At 47.3% G+C, this 18,364-nt stretch overlaps 1 protein-coding gene across 1 annotated transcript in view; it reads left to right on the forward strand.

Moving 5' to 3' along the window:
- The window catches only part of ZFHX3 (zinc finger homeobox 3), a 112,333-nt gene that overhangs the window by 37,893 nt on the left and 56,076 nt on the right, over window positions 1-18,364 (forward strand). The window lies entirely within an intron of this gene.

An 18,364-nucleotide genomic window follows, 5' to 3' on the forward strand; every position in this document is an offset into this window, starting at 1 on the left:
TTTTACGTGTAGAAGTGTGTGTATTTTTTCTGACTAGTGTCTTAAACAGAGGATTATTGTGTTGAGTGTATAAGGTACCATCAAATTTGGACAACTCTAACAAACCAGTGTACTATATTTTTGGTAGATATTTTGCTGTGTGTCAGGTGATGTCCTGAGCTCCAGTGCAGACCTGTCCCAGCTTGTTCATTGATTTCTGGTATTTCAGCCACATTGGTTCAGGAGGAGTAGCTGGTTGAGAGGGTGGGCAGGAGAAGGGGTGAGTGTTTCTCTGTTTTCTGTGTCTCCACTTGACAAGCTGGATGAAGTGAAGGGCTTGGATGGAGCTTTTCTTCATATAGAAAGGACAGATAAAAGGAAAGGGATTGCAGCTGTGAATGTACCAAGAGAAAATGTGCCTCAAAGGGGACAGTTAGGCTGGGCAAAACAAATATTGTTTAATCATTTAAAGGGTTAAGAAGTGTTTTATGTTAGGAAAAAGGAAGATCTTGTGAAGTCCTCTTTGGAGGGAGGGAGGAGGAGAGCCTGCCCAAGTTTGCTGGTGCATGTGCCGTCAGGGATGTGAAGATGCTGGAGCTGGCAGGGTGCCAGCAAAAGCCTTCACAACCCTCCTCTCAGCTTCAACCAGGACTTTCCTCCATGACTGCTGTTCAAATGGCTAAATCTTACAAGAAAAGTGCTCTGAGGAACTGGCATTCTGCAATTAATGCATATAGAGACAAGAAAAGTGATCTTAGCTTAAAGGCATTGAACATGGAAAGCAACACCAGCTGGAGGAGAATCTGTGTGGGTCTTAGAAATGTCCCTTGAATTAAGACCTGGGTTGTGCTGCTGTTATGCGTGTTAGTAGCAAGGATCTGAAATACTTGCAGAACACCCGAAAAGTAAACCAGGAGATTTTTCATGAAGAGTTAAATTCAGTCTCATGGAAAAAAATGACCGATCTGTGAACTCAGCAGCCCAGTGGAGTCGAGGGCATGGAATATGCTTTCCCAAAGGTCACGGTGACAGTGAAAGCGTGCTGTGGTTGCCGCACCATCCCGGAGGGGACAGCAGCTCTTATAGCTGTTCTGCTTCTCTGCATTGCTCCACTCTAGAAAAACACTCAGATTTCGAAAGGATATGTTGACCAGTGTTGTATGGTTTGTGAGTTTTCTTAAAAGCAAAATGAACAGAGAGGAAAAACTATCTGTGCCCTTTTATGATATACAGAACAGTCTTGAAAACCTTTGTTTACTTTAGAAATTTTTGTTTACTTTGTCTTTTACTTTAGAAACCTTATCTTTCCCTGTATGTCTGCCAGGATTATGACGTTGTAGGTACTGAGGGTGCAGAAGCTGACAAGCTGAGAGGGAAAGGGATTTGTTGACCATTTTAAAAATGTGTAACTTTTCTTTTTTTAACTAAAAGGCTTGACAAGTCACTGAAAGGAAATCTCCATTTAAAAATATTTTACTTTTTCAAATGGCTTGAGATAATTTCCTTTAACCTTGTTGGTTCTTTAACGAAAACTTACAGCAAACAAGACATTAAGAATTTTTTTATCATATTTTGAAGGTTAAAAATGCAAGTAAAAATCAGACTCTCTAGAATGCAATGGTGAGGGGGAGGGGGAGAATTCAGATCTGTTTTGCGGGTCGCTTTGACCTGAAATATTTAATTTCAAGCACTCTTCCAGCCCATTGTTGAGCGATAGTGAGCAGGCACACCTCGCTGGTGGCCGCAGGCACAAGTTACTGGTCCAGTTATCCCTGCAGTGATGGGAGTTGGATCTGGGTGAGAAGCTGCAGTACCCCCGTGGGGGAGAACAGATACTCTCATCTCCCATTTATTCTGATCCTGTTACGGTGTCAAAATATCAACTGGATTATAAAGTGGGGTGGCCTGGTCGCCCCAGGCCAGCAGCTGGGCTGAGGACATATCCTGAGGGAGGGTGCGTCAGGATGTCACAAGCTGGAGCCAGGCAGCCCTGGCAGGTTCCTGGGCTGGTATCTCCACTCCTGGCCATCAGGACAGGCAGGGGCATCGCCTGGCATTCAGGGCTGCTCCTCCCAGCAGGCAAGGTTGGCCTCTTGCAGGGCACAACAATAATTTGTTTCTCAGCTTGATTTATTCAGTGTAATTTCTTCATGCGTAAAAAGATCTGCCTTGAACAGCCTGATCCTTTCCCTTTTTCTGTGATGTTTAAACTTCCAGTGTTATAAAATGCTGCTCTTATTTATTATTTAGCTGGCTGTTATTTTTCAGTAGTTTTCAGTGTCAGCGATGTGTAGCAGGAATGTGCATGTACCTAGGCTTAAATTCACTCTTCTGACGTGTTTGGTTTTTTCTGGGTTTTGAACTTTGCCATTATATTTGGCTGCTACACCCGTTTAGGAGAGCAGCACGTTCTCCTCAGTGGGGCTTTGCTGATGGGTCTTCCCAGCAGGATGCTGCCAGTTTGGGAACTGCTCTTCCTTCGTGGCAGGACTGCGCTTCGGGTTTGCAGCTGGCTCTCTGCATTTCTTCCTCCTCTGTAATACGATGGTGTCTCTATTGTATCCCCGTTGGGTTTTCATTGTTTGTTTTTTTTCTGAGGGCAAGGTGGACTTTCCTTTCTGCCTTTTGATGAGAGTCTCTTATGATAGCATATAATATGAGAGAGCCTTCCCTGCGTTTCACACACCTTGAGCAAAAGTGCTTTTCTGATCTGTGACACATCTCTGTCAGGGGACCCAAAGGGATACTGATTTTTTTTTTTTGCTGCATTACAAATGCAGTGTTTTGTTTTGATGCTGCTGTTACTCCCTTGTAATCATTGCTGTGATTCTCTCTCCCCTTCTAGTTAATTATATTTGTTTTGAATTCAGTTTCCCTACAAATACGGTATCAGCTTGCATTTTTTTTCCAAAGTCAGTCCTCTTTTGTTATCACTGCTTGTTTTGAGCACTCTTAAAACATTTCAGTCCTTGCAGCTTTTCTACCTTGTGCAAACCTCCTCCCTGAGGGGGTGGCCCAGCCCTGGACCGGCAGCCTGGGGAGGTTGTGGAGAGATGCTGGGAGATGCTTGAAACTCAATGGGCAAGGACGAGGCCCTGAGCGGGACCTTGACTGGCGCCTGTCTTCTCTCCCAGTGCTCAGGGCAGGGCTGAAGTGGCAGAAAACTGCTCTCTCCTTGTGCTGGTCTGTTTTCATGCTGGTCTGGCAGGCTAACTGCTCATCTGCCTCAGCAATAGTGTGAAACATCATCCCTCTCCTTGCTCTTCCATCTGGTGCGCTGTGACCAGGAGCAAGCAGGCACGAGGGATCACGTTGTAAGGGGTCCCAAGTTGCCAGCTGCTGCCTCTGCCAGGAAAGACCCCTGGGCCAGCAGCTGGGCAGCCACGGTCACTCCTGTGCTGCTGGAGAACTTTGTGGCTTTACTAGAAATCCTGAAAGATCCTTTATCACTTTTTTTTCTTTACCTAACTTCATCCAGTTTGTGCCAATCTCTTCATCCCCAGCTTTGCATAAAGCTGCTGGTTGCCGTCATGACAGGTAGCTCAGCCTCGTGCTGTAGCCTTGTGCTAAGTGGGACCGTGCAGACCGAGTGGTGTTGCTTTGTTCCCTTTCCCACTCTGTCCTGTTTCCACCATGGCAGGGAGCAGATGCTGGGGTGAAACGCCGTGTCTCTGTGTGTGTACGTACTCGCTGGTGTGTGCAAGCATGTAGGAAAAAGCCTTGCTGTCTCTGGGGCGGTGCGTAGATATTTGCTTGTATAGATGCATCTCAATCTGTTGGAAGAGAGTGTCTGATCATACCTTAATTAGTCCTCTAACAATCTACAAAGGTCAGTGCCAATTGCCTGTTCATTTACATTTGTAATTGTGATGGTTCTTGATTGCACATTAGTTGCAACTCATTCCCTCCCACCCCGCAGAAAACACATGCAGCAGCCTCAGCAACAGCCTTGTAGACACAAGGACCTTTGTCTCTGCTTGTTCCAGCAGCACAGCCTTCACTGAAACTTTTGTGTCTTTTATGGAAGAGAGCTTTAGAAGCTACACTCCACTTCCAGGAAAGGGATGATGAAGTTGTTGGCAGGGAAATTATATGGACATAGGCAAGAAACCCAATCCTCCTTGAACTGGATAATTAAAGACAATTAAACTTTTCTGCTTGCTCTGAGAAATGTGCTAATTATGCAGGAGAGAGGGAAGTGGGCCCAGGCTTGTACATTCAGCTGTTTTGTTGATCAGAAAGAATACAGCTTTAGGGGTGGGGGTTTATTTTCCTCTGTGGGGTATTTTTGGACATCTACTGCTGTAGTATCTGGGCTGCTGCCACTGCAGATGTCAGCCCCTCGCTGCAGAAGCATCTGTATAACGTTACCCATAAGCTAATTGATTTTTAATGATGGGGGTTTAGAGAAGAAAAAAAAAAAACAAACCCATAATAAAAAACAAAACGTTCTCAAGATGTAGGGATGGATGCACTTATGACTCATTAGATAATGAGAAATAAGAGTGAAACAACCTGCACCAAATTTTCGCTCTGGCTTTGAAAGTGTTTTCTTCTAGAAGGCATCGAGTCCAGTTTTATAACTCAGCCAGCCATGCCCCGAGTAACTGGCCCGGAGTGGGACTGCTGCTCCATCTCCAGCACACGTCGCACAGAGGTGTACGCAGCCCCCTGCTCACCCTGTCACATCACTCATACACGCCGTCCACACAGTTGTGGATTTGTTACAGCTGAGCCTCTTTCTCCTCAGGCAAGTGCTGTTCATGATTAATCTGTTTCCTTCCTTACCTTTTTCTCCTGACTCTTCCTGCTTTCCATCTCCATCCGCTCTCCCTTTCCGTAGCTGTCCTTCTGTGGGAGGAGCAGAGGAGAAAGTCCTATTGCTTGCAGTAAGCTTGACCTGAGCAGAGGTCCCTCAGGTGGAAACACTTCATGCTTGGGCTCTGCAGGAGATTAACTAGATCCAGAAGGGTCAGGTGGAGCTCAGACAAGAGACCACCTAGAGTTTTATGATGCCCAGGAGTTTCATTTTGATCATCTTCTCGTAGGAGCCCTGAATTTGTTGACATCTTTGAAGGGAAACAGAGATTTTATCAGATGTAAATGCAGAGGAAAGTTTGCATGGCCAAGGAGCTGTGTTTGGTGTAAAGCTGTTCAGTCCCTTTGGCTGGAGGAGAAGTTCCTGCCCTGCAGCATTGAGGCTTAGACCACCATGTGTTGTCCAAGGAGGGAGCAGAGTGCACCAAGGGAAAGATGTGCTCCTTTCTCCTTCTTTTCCAAGGTTTTTTGAATACCTCAGTCTGGACCTGATTTGTGGGACTGCTGAGAATGCTTTTGAAAAAACAATAAAATATGCAGCAAGTGAGCCCAAAAAAAGTAAAATTTGTTGATCTTTACAGATAAACAGTACTGGAGGCCATTACAGAGCTTTGTGGGACAAGTAAGAGGACTTGTGGAAAAGTCATGTAATGTTTAGTGGGAAATGCTGACCATTTCTCAACTCTGTGAGTCATCCTATAGACTGTTTTACAAAGCTTTGTATCCTTACTGTGAAAATCCGTAGGAAGGCTAAAAATAAAGTCAAAGGATATCTTCTATTCAGTGCAGCTCTAGATTTTTTTTCTTAGCACCATATACTTCTGGAGAACCTCTTTGTTCCCCTAAAATCAGGCTAAGCCAGCTCTAGAGATAGTACTTGCAGTTTTTGAAGAAATGTTTTGCTGGGCGCATACTGGGAAGGGATGTCACAGTCTCCCTGTTGCACCACAGGGAACCGGTCCCTTACGGTGGACATACTGTTTCAGCAATCCTACTAATCTCTGCCAAAATCTTAGCAGCCATCTTCTTCCAACACACAAAGTCATTGTTGGGGCCCTCGCGTGTGAAGAGGGGAGGGCAGGCTTCCTGGAAGCCGTTGCTAAACTCGGCCAAGCACAGTCAAAAGCCCCTTTGTTTGGGCAGGAAAGGGGCTGGAGCGGGTGTCAGCAGGAGGATCGCTGCCTGCCCAGCTTCCCCTGACCCGGCCGTGCTGGAGCATCCATGCTGCTCGCTGTGCCAGCAAACAGTGAGGGACCAGCCCCTCTCCCTGCTCCACACAGGTTGCTTACAGTTATTTAGAGGAACACCCTCACTATAAAGCTTTGTTCTGGTAACCCCTGAAAAGCTGCTGGATCCCAGAGCTCCCTGGGAGGAGGGGATACCCCGTAGCTCCTGCTTTTCCTCTCTCTCTGTCCCCTGGGCAGAAGCGGGTGCACGGTGCGTCCATGTCTTCCTTGTGTTTCAGTATTCGACCTTCTGTGGGCTGCAAACTGTAGACTGAAATCAGGATGTGAATTTTTAATGAAACCAAGTATGTAAACAGAACTGAGGTATAGCTAGAGCAGTTGCCAGATGAGAAAAACCCATGTGGTTTAAAAATAGTAGTTACCAAACTCAGCTTGGCTCTGCCTGTGGTGCTTGCAGACAGCTGGATGCTCATATGGTGCTTGCACCTCTGTTTTCACTCTGAGTCATATGAAACACTTTGCTAATGTTCCTCTTTCTTAAAAGCAGTTTTGTAGCTGCACCAGGGATGTGAAGGCAGCGCCGTCAGGAGAGAGGTGATGGTAAATGGGAACGGAAGCAAGTTCCCGTGTGATCGGGAGCAGATTTGTTCATGAAACACTCAGGATGTGGTTTGCAGTATGAAAAGTTTTCTCTTAGACCAAAAGTTTCTATTTAGCAGAAGGGAGGCCTGATGTCAGCCACATTTGGCAGTTTAAATTTGTGACTTGGAAGTCCTACAAAATGTGTTATCTTCTTCCTCAGGGCTGAGGTGTTGCTTTCTGAATTCCCCTCTCTCCTGTCCAGGCTCTCCAGTTCTTCCCTTCCCTTGGTGGCCAAGCCCTGGACTTAGGAATTGTGATTGGCCCAACTGTAAAATTAAGTGAAACAAACAGTGGAGAAAGGAATCTTCCACAAAAGTCTCCTGTGAGGGAAACCGTCCTGTTATTTTCCCACCTTGAAGAGTGGGCAGTCATGCAAGACATTTCTCATTCACAATCATCAAGCATGGAGTAATTATTAATGTAATTTGTTACAACAGGGATGTGAGACGCTCCTTTGGAGTGGATTTTTCGTGATTGCAGGCTCCATACTTCCAGTGGAACTTTAAGACTTTTGAAATGAAAATGGGTTATGCCAAATGATATTTCTCCCTGCTTGAAATAACTCAAATTTATTAAGATCTGATGTCCTTCACTTGGTCTCAATTAAAGAAAATGTGGTCATTGCTAATGCTGGAGAAACATGCATGTTGCTCTTCTGCATCTGATAGAGGTAATGGAGGGTTTCAGAAATGAATAATTAGTTTGCTTTTGTAAGCCTCTCTCCATTTTTCCATGGGACTTAATTGCATGCAACAATTAAAAACTTCTCCAAGCAGATTACTTGTACGGTGTCTGCAGGAGAACAGCATAGAGAGTTTATACTATAGCATCTACCAACCAAAAGCACGCTACTGCTCTGGCTCTGCTGGCGATGCACAGATTTATCTGGCTGGAACATGTGGCCCTTGCAGAAGTCTAGGAAAGAGCGATGTGCGAGGTGCATGCTGAGGGATTTGGTGTAAAACTTCCCACCTGGTGCAAGCAAGAGTTCCAAATGATGTTGTGCATACCATCTCCTCCCATTGCCCCCTGCCTCTAACCGCTGGAGAAGCTCCTCTGGTCTTGTGCTGCTGCCAGTCACCCTCTCCTCCTCAGAAGGAGATCCCTTCCTCTGGTGTTTAATGGCTAACCTCGTTTCACATGCTTCCCCTTGCCATTTCCAGGCTTGTCCTTGATTGACACATTTAATAATCTGCCAACCCAAATGACAATCTGAGCTCCTGTGTGCAAACATCAAATGCTGCCCAGCTTCATTAGCTTCTCTCAGGCTTTTTACCTCTCTCCCACTCCCCGCAACCCAATATTGTCTTTTCCCAATATGTTATCTGTAGCCCCCTGAAGGCAGCAGCCTGCTCAGTCTTTGTTTCCAAAGTGTTGCATGTAAATCCAACCAAATCGTTAGTCCATGGATCGTCGAAGAGGTGCTGGACGCAGGCTGGGGCAGCCCAGCCGCAGCAGATACTGGAGGAGGGGGCCAGGAGGGCCCTCGGGTGCCTGGTGGCAGGCACCCAGCTTTCTGCCGGGGGCTGTTTCCTACAGCTGGGGGTGTGCAACAGCTTTGTTGTCTAAAGAGGAAATCCGTTCCTGTCATCTCATCCTCAGACATAGGGAGTAAGACAAGCTATTGTCCTGTTTTGAGAAAACATTCACCCACGGTGCAATAACATACGTGAAATAGCAACAAAGAGGAAAACAGCTCGTGGCGATATGTATGTTAAGCTGATTAAACTTGCAGTTCCCTTTTACTGCAGCATTTCTGATCTCTGTGCCAACCCCACCAAATACCCCCACATGCAGGATTATCGTCTTGTTTTCCAAGATCTCATGTCATGTGTGTTCATTTAAAGCAGGAGGACAGCTTGTTGCGTTCCCCTTTGTTGTTCTGCTGAACCTTGGAATTTTTTCATTTTTTTGTGGATTGAATAGCTTAAGGACCTTTTACCTTTCCAGCAAGTTGCTGATGAGAGTCACAGTGTTTCTGAGCAGGGTCTCTCCTCTGGAGGATGTCCAGGGGCTGAGCAGGTAGCAAACTCTTTCCTTTGTGGCTGGACTGAGAGGCAGGTGAAAAATGGGTTCTGCTTGAGTTTCATGTTGCTTTAATTGTTATCAAAATCCAGCAAATGTACATCTCACAGCCATAAGCAAGGGTTACTTTACACAGTTAGCTCCTTTGGAAGGTCTGAAGATGCGAGGAGAGCCACATGGTTTAAGAAAGTCAGTCCCTTTAGGGGACCAAATCCACATACGGGGACTTCTCTCTCCTGGTATTATTCTGTAGCATAATTTGTAACTGTTCCCTCCTTGCATCTTTTCACTCACACAAATTTTGGAGAACACTATTCCCTTCCCAGCAGCATCTTTCTGTCTTTTGGCATACGGGACACCAAGGGACTGTTGAGGTCTGGCTTTGCAGAACGCAGGGGTAAAGTTGGTTCCCCTTTAATATCTGGCAGAGGCAGATTTCCTTTGTTATGTATTTTTTGGGTTGGTTTTGAGTTTGAAGTAAAAAGCAGTTGTGGCTTAGCCCTGTTTTGGCCAACCAGCAGTGAATAGATAATCTCTAAAGGATATGAAAGGTTTAATCATTTTAATTTTGTTTTTATTAAAGTTTATCGTGACTTTTTTCATGTGCCCCTGGTAAAGCAGGGGGGTAACAGAAATCTACACAAACCCCCAAGCATTCGCTTAATGAAACTCTCTAATGGGAGGCGCCTGGCGGGAAGGAAGTGGTTAGATAGCTGGGCTGGGGAAGGCAGACCAAAGGCACGCTGTAATATCACTGAAACGTGGCAGGAATCTCATAAACTCCCCATCTAGCTCCAGCAGACACTTGTCACTGGGAGCTCATGGCTTTCATTAAGCAGAAAGAGAGGAAGCTCTGACGGCTGACTTGTTCCAGAATGTTTTTCTTGTTCGGCTGCATCTTAAAGCCCTTTCCACTTAAGAAGAGTAAAGGGGAAAACATCACCAGATGCTGTAGTAAAACACTGGGAAGCTCCTGGTCCCTCTCCTACTCTACTATTTTTTCTCCCCATCAAAACAAACCCCAGAGCCACAGTGAAACAGAGCACAGCATCTCTCCTGAGCTCAAGCAGCTGCTGTTTCCTTTGGGACAGAAGAGTTGCGTCCCTGTCCCTGCAGTCTCGCCCTTGGTACTGAGTTTGGCCACCAAAAGCTCTGCTGCCCGTTCCAGCTGCACCTTCTGCTTCTCTTCCTGTTTCACTTTCCCCCTCTTTCCCTTCCCATTTTAGAATAGGGAACTCTTCTCCTGAGAACTCCAAGGTGGTTGTTGCAGGGGTGCAAGTTAAATTCAAAACTGAAGGGCTCTCCCTTTTTGGGGTGAGTCAGTGAAGGCCTGAAGACATTGCAGGTTGAGCAGCAGTAGATGCTGCAGCGTTGTCTCAAGATGTGTTGGAGAAGGGTTGGATGTCAGCGTGAGCGACACAGGATTTATATTAGCAGCAAATTCAGCTCATATGTAAAGTCTTATCAGCACAACCATGATCCTTCTGTCCAAACCTCGCACTTGCTCAGGTGCTGTGTGGCACCAAGCTCCCTGTGTTGATGTTCTGGTGGTAAGGAGAAAAAGAAACCTTCCAGAAATCTAGACATGTGCTCCAGCAACTGTTCCTCCACTGTCAACCCTAATTTATGGTGTTCATCTCTATGGTACTATATGGAAGCAGCTCATCTCCAGTGTCTTTCCTGCAGGTTTGACTGTTCTAGCCATTGCTGTGCTGCTGTTTTCTCCCTTTCTATGCTACTGGGCTTCAAATTAAATATATCGGGAATGAACATGCCTTCTTCTGTGTTAATAGGTTAATGAGTTTAGAGAGTTGTCTCACTTGCATGCATTTGTTGGTGTATTAGCTCAGAGTCTCTTTGTGTTCTGCTGTTGACCTCAACGGAACAGGGCTGGAGCTCCAGCACAGAGAATTGCTGATACCTTGATACCTTCTGTCCTACTAATTTGTCCAATAACACATTAGGTGGGGACAGTGGCATAAAAAAAGGTTCAGTCATGTTCACCTGGGCACAGGCTTTGTGTTCAAAGGCAATGAGGATGTTTAACTTGTTTATAAATAAACAGTGGAGTAGGGTGAGGAGGGGCCGTGAGAGGGGAATCTGCCTGTCAGCTTCTTGCTCAAGCCCTTGCTGAGGAGCTGCTGCATGGCAAGGTCCACCACCTGGGCTTGGCAGTTGCTCGTTCCTGGCTGTAGTTACTGATACAGAACGAGAACTCTGCTTCAAACTAGCTGCCCCGCCAGACTCCGTGTGAAACAGAACAAACCTCCAGCCTGGTCCATCAGCCCTGCTCATACTTTTTGGGTTCTGCTCTGCTCCTCATGTGGAGGTGCAGCCGTTCCCCATTGCAGCATCCTGGTGTCCTGTGGGGTCACCAGGACAAACCTTCCCAGCCTTACACCGCCTGCCTGGTTGTGCAGCCCCAGGGCAGAAGAGTGCTGGGCCTGTCCCAGGAGGAGAAGTAGGAAGAAGAAGTAGAAGAGGAAATGTAAGCAGCACCCCAGTCCGCCAGTGGGTACTTCAGGGTTTGCTGCAGCTCCACCTACACTTAATTTTGGTATCTCTAAGGTGGGTAGCCTGGAGTCTCATCTAATGACTCCTGAAGAGCACTGGTAGGCTTGGGAGCACAGCGCTCTGCTGGTTCATCTCCGCTCAGTTGTACTGGCTCATCCTTAAGGAGTGTCACAGGCTGAGACTGTTTCCCTGGGGTGGGATTTGCCTTGGCCGTGTGCTTGTTGTATGTCACGGCAGTACCTCTATGAAATGTTGGACTTTCCAGTAGTCCCTTCCGCTCAGCTGTTTCCTGCCCATCTGTACATGCTGTCAGTAGTGAACCTTTCTGGCTGATTTCTGTGATAGGAGGTAAAAATGAAAGTTGTGCACAAAGCCAGGCGTCTTCTTCAGACTTGTGACCGTGTTCCTGGCTGCTGCTGTTCAGGGTCAGAAATGGGGTTGACTCATCTCTGACACTAACACCAAAAAGGCGTTGTGACACCACCAGTCCTGGCCAAGGACTGCGGTTCCCTTTCTAGAGGAAGCATTGGCAGGGTGTCAGGAGGTGGTAGGCAAGAGCTTACCAGCTCAAGGGGACCCAGATCTTTCTGGGACAGGTCTTTCCCTGTAACTGATAGCTCATACGATCCAGTTTGACAGGATGCTCCTAGGCAGAAATGCCAAGTTTATTTTCCTTCTACAGTTTTGTGCAGTGCAAGAAAAACAGGGAAAAATGTTGTGGGGTGGTTTGTGTTTCTGGAGTGGTATTACACAGGCTGGATGAAATCTCCCTCAGTATAGCTGTCATTCTGTATTTTTCCCTTTCTCCTGAAAATGTTGCACTTTCCTATATAAGGGTCCTTTTAAAATTATTTCTGAGACTGGCTGAGGTAGTACCAGGTGTCCTGGGCAGTGATAGCACATCTGGAGAAAGCAAATCCACGCTGTCTGTGAAAGAGGAAACAACAGGGTTTGGATGGATGCAAAGGATGCCTTTATGGAACTGTTTCTGTTCCTCACACAGGACATTTACACTGGATTTCTGGTCTCCAGCTCCATCTTTTCATCATAGAGGAAATTGCAGGACAAGATCTTTTCATACCTCCTCCTGTGGTGCTTTTGCACCGCTGGTTGTAGCAGAACCTGCCTATGCATTTTCTGAGATGGGCAAACTTATATTTGCTTCTCACTGTCAGTGTGAACATCTGTCCAGATGTTTACTGCAAATAGTAATGGAAAAGTCACTGCATGAGCCAATGGAGGATCTAAATCAAGGTCCAGAAGCAATCTCTGGGCCTTGGATTAGCAAACCCACTAAGCCCACAATAGCTTTGTCCTTGATGTTTTAAACATTTTTGATTTACAGATAATGAAAAATATTGCTAATTTGTTTCAGCAGTTCTCAGAGATGTTAAAATAAAAGACTGAAACTCCAGAAGTCTGGACAGCTTTGCAGTTCTGACATGGATCAGTAAAAATTAGTTACTTCTCGATTTAAATTTTCATCCATTGAATGAGAAGAATATCTGCTTACTCTTCAAGGTGGTTGTGAAACTGAATTCCTTGATGTTTTCCATGTGCTTTATGATCCTTGGAAGGGAGAGGTAGAGTCCCTTCTCATAGTCTTTCTTTCAGGTCTTCAGAAACAGAAAATTGTCCTTCCAATTACCAAACCTGCAATGAGAGTACCATACCACTCAGCCATACCACTTGTTGCTGTGACCAGAGTGGGCTTCCCTCACAACTGGTCAGCCAAAGCTGTTCCAAAGAGAGAAAGAAACTGTGGGAGAGGTTTTCCAGAGCTTGCACACTGAGACCTGTGGCATCAGCACACTCATGTGCCACCTGTTTGGAATGTGAATTTGAAGCAGGTTGCCACTGAACGTGCTAATTTTGGGTTACAGTGTAGGATTCATTGCCCTCTACGAGAGATCCATTTGTTTATAAAAGCCAATGCAAGTCCACAGGGTCATGCTCAACACTGGAAGAGAACATCCTGCACCTTTTCTCCCTTCAGAGAATATCCCTGCAGAGCATCAGTTCCTTCCCTGTTTGTTTCTATGTTTTCCCCGTCCTGATTCTCTCATACTGCTGCAGAAGGATGGGTCTGATGGTCTTTATCTAACTAGCAGCCTGGAGAAGGAGAGTGTCTGACCTAAATGAAAAAATGCTTTGACATCTTTGTTCAGAGGAGGCATTATGAAAATGGAAGGTATTCTCATCCTGCAGGTCACTTGTTAACATTATAGACTTAATTGCAAGAGATATGGAGCTTGGTTTCTGAAATTGATTTAGTTTTTCTTTAAGAGCCATAGGCAAAATGAGATTGTATACGTTATCAATAGGATGATTTGTGAAGTAAGGTTTTACGGCAGCTGGCACAGTGCTGGAAGTAACCCCTGGCCTGACCCTCTCCAGCATTTTCACTGCTGTTAAACGTACTTCGACATGCACATCAGGAGAAGGCTCTCCTGTGTACCTGCCTAGTGGTCTGGTATTTGCCTGTAGTTCTCAAATATACTTGTTTCGTTTTCCTTCTGTAAGGCCTATTGATCCTCTGGTGATGACATTAAAATCCTCAGAACTGCGTAAGAAGGAGGTACCACATGCATATTTTTTTTCCAGTAAGAACTTGAGATTGTTTAATAATGTGTCTGCTAATGCCAATGTCTTGCTCTAGCTGCTTCAGAAGGAAATTTGGGGACCCATAAACAAATAATAGTCTACTTCAAATAAGGGTCTCATTCTTATTCCTACTAAAATTTAGTTCATGACCTTAAGCAAGTGGGTTTCTATTTCTTCCAAATAGTCAGTTTGCTTTACTAAGTTGTCCATCTTGATGCCTTTGCCATGTATTTTGTTTTGACCTCAACGATTTCTTGAGGCCACGAGTTCCAAAGGTTAATTGGGAGCTGTATGAGAAAGTATTATCTGTATTTGCTTCAAATTTGCCTTTTTCCCATGTTCATTGTCGGTCCTCCAGAGACTGGAGGATGAGAGAAGCAGCATTGGTCCAGCTCCCATGAGCCAACCTTCATTCAGATGCTCCTGTCAAGACTGCCTTATTTTCAGACCAAACAACCCTAATCATCTCTTCCTCTTCTGTGTAGGTATCTCTTCATACCCCTCTTTTCAGCCTTTTCATTCATCTGCGGCCACTTCATTAAGTAAATTACAGTGTTTAATTTTTTTGTCTTGCTCCACACACGTCCTACCTTATTTCTTTTCAGACCAAACAACCCTAATCATCTCTTCCTCTTCTGTGTAGGTATCTCTTCATACCCCTCTTTTCAGCCTTCTCATTCATCTGCGGCCACTTCATTAAGTAAATTACAGTGTTTAATTTTTTTGTCTTGCTCCACACACGTCCTAACGTGTTGTTTCTTTCCCACGCAGTGTGTCAGATGCAGGTTTCCTTTGGTCTGCTCATAGGGATGACCCGGCCTTTGCAGAGCACGTACATCAGCACTTAATGCCCTCCCTGGTCCTGCGTTGGGCCCCGAGCCCTTAAATCTCAGCTTTCTTCTGGAATGGTGCTTGCGGGGCCCCTGCGCGGCCCCTGCTATCGCTCACCAGGCTCAAAGGGACAGAAAGTGGGGATGGACTGAGCGTGACTTGCGAGCGTTTTTCTTTGCTTTTCTGATTTGCTGGTATTCATGCAGGGCAGACGCTTCTGCTCCTTTTCTGGGAACTACTCTCTCATTTGGTTACCAATTAAGCTGAAGCGTTCTGGCCTTTTCCATCCTCCTTTTTATTGTTATGAAGGGTGAATTAGGGCTTGGTGTTTAGGATTGTTCTCTGGCCTCCGCTGCTACTTTGCTGCCTCCTTTGTGGCAAAACAATGGCATTAATTTTGGCCTTTGCAGGCAGGCAGGCAATCTGGCAGCGCACAGTGCCTGTCCGTTCCACTTCACTTGTGCAGCCACCTCTCCTTTCCACATCACCTACTCACTTTTCTCCTCCTATTCTTTTTTTTTCCTCCCCTTTTGTGCGTGCGTGCGTGTGTGTGTGGTGTGGAGGATTGCTCGGAGTTTATTTTGTTCCAGTCTGGAAGGGGTTAGAGGTCGCAGCCTGGATGCCGGGCGAAGGGAAGCAGGCATGTGGGCGATAGGGAGCGAGCAGACCTTCCCCCGCTGGGCCTCGTTCCCTGAGCCAGCGTCTCGCCAGCCGCGGTGGGTCCGATGAGATTTGGGGAGTGGGAGACGGGTTGTGCCCCCCCTCCCTGCCGTTACATCTTCACCAGACGGTCCCTCTTCCAGGGCCTCAAGCGGTGTCATGAGAAGGCAGTGATGCGGGGAGGATGGAGAGCTCCTGGGTAGAGGACAGAGGGATGCTGACGATGCCCTGTGACAGCAGGACCACGGGTGACACTGGGCAACCTCCAGCACGCGGTGGTCCCAGGCAGTGTCAGCCACTGGAGAGCAGGGCTGCAGCAGGGGATCTGGCTGCTCTCCTCTGCCATGCCCCTGAAAGCAGCGTGAGCCCCAGTCTGACCGCCGCTCGGGGAGATCCCCATGGGTGGCTGTGGGCTGGGTGCGGGGCGTGGGTGCTGTCTGTGGGCTCGTTTCCCCCCCGGGCATCACTTCCAGGTGTCCTTTGCCTAAACTCAGGAGGGTGGTTGAAGGAGCAGGTGTCAGGTGCACTCGTGCTGGATCCTGCAGGCGCTTGGCAGCGAGCAGCCGCTGCTGGCTCCACTCTAGGCTTGGCTTTTCCCCCTGATTGATGGCAAGGGAGGACGTGTGTGCGAGGTCAGGAGTACGGCAGCAACTCCCCAGGGTCATCCAGCACCTGCTCCCCACCATGGCATCCTCTCCCTCCCAGCCGTGCGCTTGGGGAGCACGGGGGGACCCCTCGCTTTCCCCCCATGGAGTGGGATGCCCTTGTGGAGGCGGTTGGGACCAACCAGCCCAGACCTCCAGGTGACAACCCCAGCCACCAGTGCACGAATAGGTTGTGGCAGTGACTGACTCGCCTCCCTGGAGTTTTTTGGTCATTGTTAAGCTTTCCGTTTACACTCGTGCTACTGTTGTGCCAGCTGCTGAGGGGTGCATTGTGCCACCCCCACAGCCCACGGCCCCTCACTGGACTCAGGGAGGAAAGCAGGAGCATGAGGTGCAGTGCCCAGGGCTGCAGGGTCAGGGATGGTGCTGGTTTCAGACCATCTCAGACAAGGGAGCAGCACTGGTGAAAGGGAACGAAGGAAAAGAGGTTTTTCATCACAATCGTCTGGGTCATCCTAAAATGGCAAAAATGGGAAAATACTGAAAAGGCAGGAAACATCCGTATGTCAAGGATGTGCTGTTGGAAAGGTGCGGTGGGGTTTTGCAGTGCCTCTCACTGGCATAGAGCATCAAGCCCTCCAAAACTGGGTACCATTAGAGAGGAAGGATTGAGAGCTAGGGCAAGGAAGGAAATCTACTCCTAACCCCAAAAGGTAATTAATATCAAGAAAGAGGCATGTTAAGCTCCTATCAGATTGAAGGCTGCTCCAAACAGTGCAAGTTTCAGAGGGGAAGACTCGAAAAGAATGGCAAGATTAAAATCAAGTGGAAGGAGCACAATGCTTTTCAAAAGGTAAGAAGGATGGTTCTGAAATGAACGAGGTGATCAGTTTCTGTTTCATTTCTTACAGTGGGTGGGATGATAGCCCTGTGCGATCAGGGAGCTGCGCTGAGGAGGAAGAGTGTGGTACTGCTGCCAGTAGACCCAAGATGGAGAGCTTAGATCTTACTGGAGAACTTAGGGAGCTGACTAGGGACATGCAGTAGGGAAAGTCAGAAACGTGAAACAGAATTCTCATGCGTGGCAGTACCCTAACGTTGGCCATGCTTCTGTTAGAGTTGGGTCACAGCTCACGGGGAAATGGTGACCCCGTTGTGGTCTGAAGTCTGGATCCTTTTTTGTTCTCTTTTAAATAATGTAAAAAAGAATAGAGTCCGTCGTTGCTGACGGTGTGAGGCAGTGCTTTCCCTGGCTGCGCGCAGAGTAGCAGTTCCAGCTCGATACGGCCAGCAAAGTGATGAAAGGAGGATGTTCTCCATGGCCTGGCCTCCAGCCCTGGCACGTGCCCGTGAGCCTCTCGCTGCCTCCGGGCTCTTGTCGGTGCGCTGGCAGAAATGCTCTCCAGGTCCCAGGGCTGCTTTCAGCCCTCGGGAGACCTGCTTCGGGCTCAGCTATTTTTCCTCTCTTTTGCTGAGAGTTTTGCATAAGAGAGCTCTCTCCTGCAGAGCCACAGCCGGTTTTGGACCCCAACTGAGTGTCCTTCGGGTCTGAAGGAGGGTGGCAGGAGAGGTGGGTGCCTGGCACGGGGCGAGCCTGTCCCCCGCCGTTGGGAAGGCAGCAGCCAACTGCATCAGCGAAGCACGCACACAGTCAACAGTTTCCTTTCTTCTGCACAAATTGGCAAGGACTAACCTTGTCATATCTAGTGCAGCGCTAACGGGCGCCTGCCTCCAAGGGGTAATCATGCAGGCATAAATTCGGAAAGTTGCTAAGCTATGAGCAGTCTTATGAGCATTAAAAGTGTCCTCTTTGCCAGAAAGGTCATTCATAACTTGGCTGCGCCGCTGATGTACAGTCAGTGATATTGATTGATTAATGTATAAAAAGCACCAAATCCATTTGCTTCTATGAAAGAGAATAAAGTGCAGTCGACTCTCTCTTTATTTTCACCTCATCCTTTTGTTTGAAGGACGTTTTTTTTTTTCTCTTTTTGTTTTGCCAGCTAGGTTTAAGGGGGTTACAAAAAGCCAGTTTCTGCCAAGTAATGCGTTCACAAAGGGAACATTGATTCACATCAGTGTCGCTTGAATTACCCTTAAAGGTTTGCCAAGGAGTTGTTCTTATATTAACCTTCTGTTCATCAAAGACAAAATAAATAAATAAGTCATAAAATCAGCTTCACTGCTCGCGCTGGAGTTGGATGCAAAACAGGAATTTCTTCTGTTAGGAATTTGTGCACCAGGTGCTGCTGCTCAGCCCCTCTCCCCTGTGTTTTAGGCCTTTTCCTCCTGCAAAGCGGCTTCCTCCTGACCCCCCCCTGGCCCCGCTTCTCCCCTCTCCCTCCCCGCCTGGCTGAACCCTTGTCCCCGGTGCGGCCTGTGGCACCTCCACAGCCTCTCGGGTGGCACAGGGTGGGAATTCACTCCAGTGCAGAGATTAGTTCTGTCTCGCTGCCTGGCTCCCGGTGAGCCCTGGCCCTTGGGGACAGACAGACGGGC

The sequence above is a fragment of the Calidris pugnax genome, unplaced genomic scaffold (genome assembly GCF_001431845.1).
Source record: "Calidris pugnax isolate Ruff unplaced genomic scaffold, ASM143184v1 scaffold28, whole genome shotgun sequence".
Classification (NCBI taxonomy): domain Eukaryota; kingdom Metazoa; phylum Chordata; class Aves; order Charadriiformes; family Scolopacidae; genus Calidris; species Calidris pugnax.